Source organism: Nicotiana tomentosiformis, chromosome 6 (assembly GCF_000390325.3).
Source record: "Nicotiana tomentosiformis chromosome 6, ASM39032v3, whole genome shotgun sequence".
Lineage (NCBI taxonomy): Eukaryota > Viridiplantae > Streptophyta > Magnoliopsida > Solanales > Solanaceae > Nicotiana > Nicotiana tomentosiformis.
In genome coordinates, this window is record NC_090817.1 from 115,984,608 (window position 1) to 115,995,422 (window position 10,815).

The window sequence follows — 10,815 nt, forward strand, 5'->3', positions numbered from 1 at the left end:
TTCCTCTAGGACGCCCTCTACCCGCCTGTCCTCCACCCCTAACTGGTTGTGCACATGGGGTAGTAATTGCATTGGGGCCCATAGCCTCGGTGTTATGATGAAATCCACCTCTCCCAAGTCTGGGACAATCGCTCATAATGTGCCTAGTATCACTACACTCATAACAACTCCTCTGAGGTCGCTGATGCTCGTACTGAGTCTGTGCCAGATAACTAGAATAATCACTGTAAGAATCTCGTATCAGTGGTGCACTATAAGAACTTACTGGAGCACCCCGGGTAACCTGATGTGCGGAATAAGCTGGCCGACTGCTTGAGCCTCCGCCATAATGGGTCATAGACAAAGAGTAAAATCAACTTAACCCTCCAGAGCTTCGAGACCTTTTGGCCTCTTTATACTCCCTTTCCTCACCTAGAACACCCTTAATCCTCCTCGCAATCTCCACTATTGCTGAAATTGAGTATCAATTTGCAACTCTCGAGCCATGCATATTTTAAGATCATAATCGAGCCCCTCAATGAATCTGCGAACCCGCTCTCTGACTGTAGGAACCAAGATAGATACATGACGGGCTAACTTACTGAACCTGATAGCATATTCTGTCACAGTGTCCTGACGCAACCGTTCAAACTATGCGCGCCACGCATCTCGGAGAGTCTGGGGAACAAACTCTTTGTGCGGCACGTGCCCTTCCTCGACCTCTACCTTGGCCTCTACCTCGACCCTGGCCTCTTGCAGCCCTAGCAGTATGTGCGGATGCCTGCTCATCTAACCTGGTAGCACGTGTCCTCACCATCTGTGAGAGCATAGAGATACAAAGGCTTAAATTCCATAATCAACAAATCCGCACGACAGGAATGAAAGAAGTGGAAATTTCCTAACAGTTCTGTAGCCTCTCGAAGATAAGTACAGACGTCTCCGTACCGATCCGCAAGACTCGTTCGTGACTCGTAGAACCTATGAACCTAGAGCTCTGATACCAACTTATAATGACCCAAAATCCCACCACAGGTGTCGTGATGACACTTAGTCTCTAAGACTAGGTAAGCCGAGTACAATTACATTTCAAGCCTTTTTTTTAAAAACATATAATTTAATACAACCTCCCAAGACTGGTAATATTGAGTCACGAACTTTAACTGAATACATAAAATGATCTCAAGGATCGAATACTCAATACTGTTTGAATAATAATTAACAGTACAATAAAATGGAAAGACTCCAAGGAACTGCGACGACCAAACAACTCTACCTTGAATTCTTGCGATCTCACTTTAACTCTTTCCGAGTCCGATATCTTCAATACCTGGCTCTGCACAAAACTGTGCAGAAGTATAGTATGAGTACACCACAGTCGGGACCCAGTAAGTATCAAGACTAACCTCAGTGAAGTAGAGACGAGGTACAGTCAAGACACTCACTAGTCTAATAACTTGTGCAATATAGTATACAAAATAATAGGAAACAAATAACAATAAGGGCAACACAAATCAACCAGTAATATGCCCGGCATGGCAACAAAAACACTATTAATATTGCTCAACAAATAATAAATACAAGTACACCCAATTAAATCAAGTTCTTCAAATAAATATCTTTCACTTATAATTCTTCCAAATAACTCTCTTTCAAATATAATTTCCTCAAATAAATATCTTTCAAATATAATTCTTTCAATAAATCTTTTTCAAATATAATTTCCTCAAATAAATATCTTTCAAATACAATTCCTTCAAATACTACTTTTTGAATAAAAATTCTTCCAAATAAATATTTTTATTATAATTCTTTCAATTAAAAGTCACTATGTGACACCTCATTTCATAATCATAAAAGTACGGGTCTCAGCCCTTTTCATATTTTCACGGCACTTCGTGCCCATAATTAAATCATCATATTTCTCCGGCACCTCGTGCCCATTTTTCATATCACATCTGCATGGACAGTTCACGTGCCAATAATAAAACCATCATATTTTCCCCGACACTTCGTGCCCACGTTTCATATCTAAACCACACAGACAATTCACGTGCCAATATCATCATTATTTACTCACGGCACCTCGTGCCCATATTTCTTTTCATAATCCACCTGGCAATAGCCACAGGCTCCCAATTTCAACATAAATCAGACTATTATCAATTTACCAACAACAAGACAAATTGCACAAGGTATAAAAATAAACACAAGGAAAATCACAACATCACATAAAATCACTAATCCAACCACTCCACATCATCACATATCATCCCAAACAATAGCCACCCTTATCTCTCCTATAGCCACCCTTATCACTCCTATAATAGCCTCCCTTATCCCTCCGCCCTGACAATATCAATAGCCACCTTTATCGCTCCTATAGCCACCCTTATCTCTCCTATAGCCACCCTTATCGCTCCTATAGCCACCCTTATCGCTCCTATAGTCACCATTATCTCTCTTATAGCCACCCTTATCGCTCCGCCCAGACAATATCCCAACACACATAACAACAGTGAAATACTTCCCTTATATCCACATAATATCAATAGTGAAATTTTACCCTTATATTCTCAAAATAATAACTCAATTAACACAACAATTTACATGGAATATTATCACGACAACGTAACAAAATCAATTCATATCACAATTTGTCCAATGGCCACAATCAATTCCAAGGATATAATAAAATTAATTAATTTCACAACAAATAGCCCATGGCTCCACACAATGTATATAAAACCTCAAAATCAATCAACAGAGATAGAAAATAATCAGCATAGGGCAACGCCTTTATTAATCCAAATTTAGATAATTATATTAACACTTCTTCTTAAGCTTGCTTAATTAATTATTTACATAGGAAAAATTCATAATGAAATTAAATTTCAAGAAATATCAAACCATCGAACTCACGGAATTCACATAAATATACAAGTAATAATTACATCAAATTGTTGTATAAAAACAAGTTCAATAAATGTGATTCGAGGCATGACAATTAGATGATTAAATATATGCCAACATTTATCCAATTTACTACACAATATGCCTAAGACTTTAAGTCAATAAATTTTGCACATATAAGCCCTTGTACGTACTCGTTACCTTGCGTACACGGCTTTTCACATTTCACAAATGGCATATAAGACTCGATGCCTAAGGGGTAATTCCCCCCACTCGAGGTTAGGCAAGACACTTACCTTTTTGAAGTTATGCCGATATTTCAAAATCGTCTTCTTGCTTGAATTGACCTCCGGACCTCTCAAATTTATCCAAATTAATTGTATAACCTCATTAAAATTCATCGAAAATAATTCCGGATAATAATACGTTGACTTAAAAATTTATTCAAAAAAGTCAACAAAAGTCAACGCGGGGCCCGCCTCTCGTAACCCGACATAATTTTTATGAAATCCGAAAACCCATTCCGATACGAGTTCAACCATACCAAATTTATCAAATTCCGATAACAACTCGGCCTCCAAATCTTAAAATTTTGTTTTTGGAAGATTTTGCAAAAATCTTAATTTTCTCCATTTAAATCTGAATTAAAAGATGAATATAACCATGAATTCATGGAATATAATCAATTTAGGATATAGAACACTAACCTGAGTTGAAATCGTGAAGAAATACTCAAAATCGCCCAAGAAGCTCCAAAAATTCCAAAACGAAATGGCAAAGTGATTGATTTTTGGTCCTTATGTTTCTGCCCAGTTCTGCTTCTGCGAGTACTGTTCACGCTTCTGCGGGCACTATTCATGCTTCTGCGCTGCCTCCGCTTCTGCGAGTACTGTTCATGCTTCTGCGATCACTATTCATGCTGCTACCCAGAAATTCCAGCAGCTTTTCTTCAAGTCCAAATTGCTCCATTAACCTTCCGAAATCCACCCGAGGCCCTTGGAACCTCAACCAAATATACCAACACATCTCAAAATATAATACGAACTTAATCGAGGCTTCAAACCATGTCAAACAACGCCGAAATTGCGAATCGCGCATCAAATCGAATTATGAATTTTTAAATCTTCCAACTTCTATATTTTGCACCGAAACGTATCAAATCAATCCGGAATGATTTTAAATTTTGCACACAAGTCATAAATGATGAAATGGAGCTATTCAAATTTCCAGAATCGAAATTCGACCTCGTTATCAAAAATTTAACCTTCAGTCGAACTTTCCAAAAATCTTCCATTTTCTAACTTTCGCCAAAATGCGTCGAATAGTCCTACGGACTTCCAAATCCAAATCCGAATATACGCCTAAGTCCGAAATTACCCGAAGTTATTGACATCATAAAAATTCGATTCTAGGGTCGTTTATTCAAAAGTCAACTCTCCGGTCAACTCTTTCCATTTAAGCTTCTAAATATGAATTGTTCTTTCAATTTAATTCTAAATCTTCCGAAAATCAAAGTCGACCACACCCGCGAGTCATAATACATATTACGAAGCTGCTCGAGACCTTAAGTCACTGAACGTGGTATAAATTCTTAAATCAATAAGTCGGATTGTTACAAGTGAATATTATATCATGGCAAATGTCATGAAAATTTGGCCCCTACTTAAAAATAAGCCAAATTAATGACCATATTACATACTATAGTCACATGATTTACTTCAACACTATCACCGTTAGATTCAAGCCACAGAAAAAGCACCACAACAATTTAATGACCTCAAATTTTCCGGCGAGAATGGATCAAAGCCACATGAAATTAATAGCTTGTCGTTCGCTAGATGAATGGTTTATGAGAAATGTCCCCTTTCAATTCCAAATGAAAATGACCTGTTAATATTTGACTTTTGTGTACCTTTAGTTAAAAGCTAAGGGAAAGGGGGAAAAAAAGAGTACAATTTGATTGTTAGGAGAAGTGTTTATGTCCTCATATCAAGAGCCAAACTTCACGACTCTACTGGCCTCTTTCTAAGACGTTTAGTTTAATCTAATAAGTATTACTCCGATTTTTAGATCTAACGCCTTTGGATTTTGTAAGACTTTGCACAGATTTAAGAAGAAGACAACTTATCAACAAGAAGTGCTTGATCCGTGCTCTAAGCCTACGATCAAAACTATACTGTAATACTTTATTCTCTTCGACTTCAAGCCATGAAGTCAAAAGAGAACGAGCTATTATTTGTTTTTTTAGTAAAGAAAATCTAGTCTTTTTGATCTTTATCAAGAGTTCACTTCTTGCGTGAGTCACGATCCAAGTTCATGTTACGTATTGTCTGGTTTGATCCAACAGAATTCATGAATTTATCCCTTGAGCTATGCCATCATTGAGCCCAAACATGCGCGTACCCGGTGAAGTTGTGATATGTCTTATAAAGCTTTTTACTTTCCACTTCCGTTTCGATAAAATTTGCGTAAAATAATATATGCATTCATTCTTCAGAAGCTTGCCAAAGAACTTAACCTGTTGCCTACACGCGAAAGAGAAAAATCATAAAGAATAAAATAAAATTGGTTCCTGAATTAGCACCAAAAACTATTTTGAACACTATTGATTGCCAATTCCCGGCAACAGCGCCACAATTTGACGAGCACAAAATACTCGTACGTGTTCGCGAAGGCTTGGGGCTGAGGTATTTTGCATTCGCGAGTGGGGAATCGCATTCGTGAAGGAGAGGTTGGGTCTGGAGATTTGGCCTGGTCACAAACCCTAGTTCTTGAGAAATACGGCGAGAAGAAGGAGAAAGAGCTAAAAGCAATCATAGAGAGCACAAAGATTAAGCTTTCATATCTTGATACTTGCAAATAGGAGTGAAAATGAGGAGGCGGGGCCGCTTTGTATAGAAATTATGATTGTGAATATACCTCCACCCGCACTCGGGATGGTTTTCCCAGGGCATGGACTTGCTTTACTTACCATGGGCAGCGGCATAGTCATTTTGGCTTTTCCCTTCTGATGGTACGTCCATGGGACGGTTTTGTACTCCCGACTTTCTTTGTCTCCTCCTAATATACTTGGAATTAAGGGATGATACACATACCAAATTGAAGGTCTACGAGTCTAGTTTCCAACGCATTAACCCGTTCGTCGATACAACATCGGAGTAGAGAGATATTTATGTTTTTGTGGGTTGTGCCTGGTGTTGGCATTGCTCGTAACACCTGTTGGCTTTTGGCAGCGAAACGGTAGTGCGTCATGCGCACGGTGCCGTGCGCGCGGGGATAAGTTCTCGAACGGCTTCTGACACTTAAAAGGACGCACATCTCTTTGCATTTAATGAGCTTAACACCTATCTCCCATGATTTAATAAACATTATAGCGAGTTACCAAGATAATGAGGGCTAAACCTCACATGACACTCCATAAAGATAATGCCTCAAAATCTTGAGAGCATGAACTGTCAAATAACATTCAAAGCATGGTTCAGTTTTGAAGGGGAGGTCATAAATTCTTAGACGGCATAGACGGTTTTTGATGTTTAGATGAATGCTATAACTATTTGGTATTGCATGAGTAGAGTGTACATTTCAAAAGGCGCACTATGTTTTGAATTATGGATGTTTCATAGGTATTGGGGCACTCTCCTGGTTGATCGACTGTTGATTTTAAGATGTTATGTGACACGAAAGAATGGGAGAAGTATTCCTCGTGGGATGATCGTGTATGAGAGATGTGTTAGACTTTCGGGCGGTGGAGATGGGATCAGAAATGGTGATTTGTGTGTTCTATGGATTTGGAGAATGGAAGTTATCAGGAGCAGATTATTTCATGGTGGTGGACTGTGGAGTCGTGGCCTAAGCTAGCCAGATGATAGTATGTATTATGATTCAGTCGTCGTGGATTTTTGGAGGGTTATTTATCTATTTGTGGGTGACCAGAGTTGATTTGGGGGTCCATTGGTAGGCCCAAGTAGGATGTGTATTCTACACCGAGTCGGAATAGTTGGCTCCATACTGCGATTTTTAAGGGATGTGCCATTCGGTTGATGTTGAACTTGCAATACGGTTCTCTTCCTTGAGACATATCCCATATTTGGTTATACGGATTGCGCAGTTGTGGCTTGAGTTATATTGATGTGGCGTGTCTGTGGGATAGTTATGTTTAATAATATAAGGTCATTGATTCTAGAATGGGTACTATCAGGTTTGAAACGGTATATTTTGGGAGGACGGCATTGAAAGTCGGCTTAGAAAGTGATTATGGTTCTCGTTGGGGCTAGAAAGCTCCATGACTTATGGATCTGATAAGGGGTTACGAGATTCTGCGTGTTTCTTTTATTATCAACAGTGTGTGAATATTTTGGAATGAGGTTTGGCTTGATATGGGGTTCAATACTAGTACCGGGTTAGTTGGAGTAGTTACTGTGATCAGGAATGGTGCTGCGAGCATGCAAAATGTGTAGTATGTTATGTGAATATATATGGGGTTATGGTTATGGCTTGATACATCTTGTTCAGACTCATACACAGTGTAGATGTGATATTCGTGTCTTGAAAAGAATTTTGGATGTTGAAAATTTGATTTCTAAGTTACGGAAAAACGTTAAAGTAATGATCTTCAATTGTGTTATATTGTCAGGCCTATATGGAATAGGGTGACGTGGGGTTACCTCCGGGTATGTGCGTGGTAAGATGGGATAGTGATTTGGTGGCTTGGAAACAACTCTAGGCACATTCGAGGACGAACGTATGTTTAAGTGGGGGAGAATGTAACGACCCGGCCGGTCATTTTGAGTATTACAGCCTCGTTCCCCCATCTACTGCTCAATTTATGCTTTACAGTTGTTGTATGACTTTTCGGAGTAGTTGGTTCGGGTCCGGAAGGATTTCAGAGTGAAATGAGATACTTAGTCTCATAATTAAAAGCTTAAGTTGGAAAAGTTGACCGGATATTAACTTATATATAAACGATATCGGATTTGAATTATGATGATTCTAATAGCTCCGTACAGTAATTTTGAACTTAGGAGCGTGTCCGAAAAATTATTTGGAGGTCCGTAGAATTAGGATTGAAATGGCGAAAGTTGAATTTTTGGAAAGTTTGACCGGGGGGTGACATTTTGATATTAGGGCCGGAATCCGATTCTGAAAATTGGAATACCTCCATTATGTTATTTATGACTTGTGTGCAAAATTTGAGGTCAATCAGACTTGATTTGATAGGTTTCGGCATTGAAGGTAGAAGTTGGAAATTGTTAGTTTTCATTAGGCTTGAATTGGAGTGCGATTTGTATTTTTGTTGTTGTTTGATGTAATTTGAAGTTTCGACTAAGTTCATATGATGTTTTAGGACTTGTTGGTATGATTTGACGGGTCCCAAAAGACTTGGTTGTATTTTTGGATCATTGGTTGAGAGACTAGTAAAGTTAAAAAATTTGAGAGTTTGACCATCATCAATATCGGGTCAAGACGACCTCTTTTCAGTTGTTTGAGTGTGCGAGCAGGTCTGTAGCATGTTTTATGATTGAAATTCATATATGGTTTGTGTCCGAGAGGTTTCGGATGAGTTTCAGGGTGATTTCGGATCATTTCGGAGAAGTTTAAGTTTGTTGGTTTCTGGTGAGGTACTGTTCATTCACAATTGCGAATCATTTTCGCAATTGCGAAAATACTGTTCACTCGCAATTGCGAACAATTTGTCGTAATTGTGAACATTGTTCATGGGGGGAACTGTTCTTCCCAAATGCGAAGTTTTTGTCCGCAAATGCGAACCTGGACATAATGTTTAAGATCTGAAAATAACGGGATAAATATTCTTAACTCAATTTTGGTTAAAATATCTGAATCCATTGTTGTTTTTATCCCTAAATCAGTGAATTGGGTTGAAAATGGTAGAAATTTTTATAGACTTTAACTGAGGATTTGGAGGTCGAGTTGATGTCGGAATTTGGTAAAATTTATATGGTTGGACTCGTGGTTGGACGAGCGTTCATATTTTATAATTTTTGTCGAGTTCCGAGACGTAGGCCCCACAGACGATTTTTGAGCTAAATTTCGGATTTTGCTGGAAAATTAGTATTTTCTTATGGAATTAATTCCAATAAATTTTATTGACTGAATCGAATTAATTGTGGCTATATTCGAGGCATTTGGAGGCCAATTCACGAGGCAAAGGCATATAGGAATAAGGAATTACACGGTTTGAGGTAAGTAACACTTCTAAACTTGGTTCTGAGGGTATGAATCCCCGAATTGGTGTTATACAAACTGTTTGGAGGTGATGCACACGATAGTTGATGAGCGTGTGGACGTGCACCATAGAAATTGTGACTTGAATAAATCCTGTGAAGTTGTAAAAATTAAAAAATCATGTTATTATCCGAACATTTTCCACGTGTTAAAAAAATTGAGTTGAGGCTTTTATTAGAGATCATGTTTAGGCTACGTGCCAATATTTTTGGGACCCATAGGGTCATGTTGCTGTTGAATTAATTGTTTAAAGAACAAAAATATAAAATATACATTTCACACTTAGTTATATTTGTCCATTGTGAGGATATTTATGGGATCGAGCTGCGCGCCGAAGCAGGCCATATTGGCTTTATATATATTATCATTAAATGGATCGGGACTGTCCGCCTGCAGCAGGCTATAATGGCTTTATATATTATTATTATATGGATCGGGGCTGCCCGCCTGCAGCAGGCCTTATAGGCTTTACTATTTAATGGAGCGGGGTTGCCCGCCTGCAGCAGCCCTTATAGGCTTTATTATTATACGGATCGGGACTGCCCGCCTGCAGTAGGCCATAAAGGCTTTATATCACGCTTGGGTTGAAGGAGCCCCTCCGGAGTATGTACACACCCTCAGTGAGCGTAGATGATTATATATATTCGGGATGGTTTTCCCAGGGCATGGACTTGCTTTACTTACCATGGGCAGCGGCATAGTCATTTTGGCTTTTCCCTTCTGATGGTACGTCCATGGGACGGTTTTGTACTCCCGACTTTCTTTGTCTCCTCCTAATATACTTGGAATTAAGGGATGATACACATACCAAATTGAAGGTCTACGAGTCTAGTTTCCAACGCATTAACCCGTTCGTCGATACAACATCGGAGTAGAGAGATATTTGTGTTTTTGTGGGTTGTGCCTGGTGCTGGCATTGCTCATAACACCTGTTGGCTTTTGGCAGCGAAACGGTAGTGCGTCATGCGCACGGTGCCATGCGCGTGGGGATAAGTTCTCGAACGGCTTCTGACACTTAAAAGGACGCACATCTCTTTGTATTTAATGAGCTTAACACCTATCTCCCATGATTTAATAAACATTATAGCGAGTTACCAAGATAATGAGGGCTAAACCTCACATGACACTCCATAAAGATAATGCCTCAAAATCTTGAGAGCATGAACTATCAAATAACATTCAAAGCATGGTTTTAGTCACAAAAAAATATTAAGTAAAAATTTGACTTCTTCAAAATGATAAATATTGATCATGATATTGACACACATATAAAGAATTTTATTCATTTATTCATGATCTTTTCTAATAATATTTATTTAAGTAACAAATTAAATTAACGTATACAAAAAAAACTTATTAGTAATTTGAAATTAGAATATCTTATAAAATTGTTTTTGTCTTAGTAACCATGTATATTATGATTCGTAATGTAGTAATAAATAAAAATGGACAATTTAGTTAATACTTTTATCATAATATTATAATTGATTTCAAAGTTATAAATATTAGGAAAAATAATTAAATGTCAATTTTATCCTATTTGAAATTTATTTTTAAGGGTAAAAAGGGTTTATTAATATTTCGCTCTGAATCTTTGTGATTTTATAATAGTTTTTATATATACTTTTATTGATTAAAGAAATATAACAATATGTATTGTGCTCGCAAGAAAAAAAAAATTGT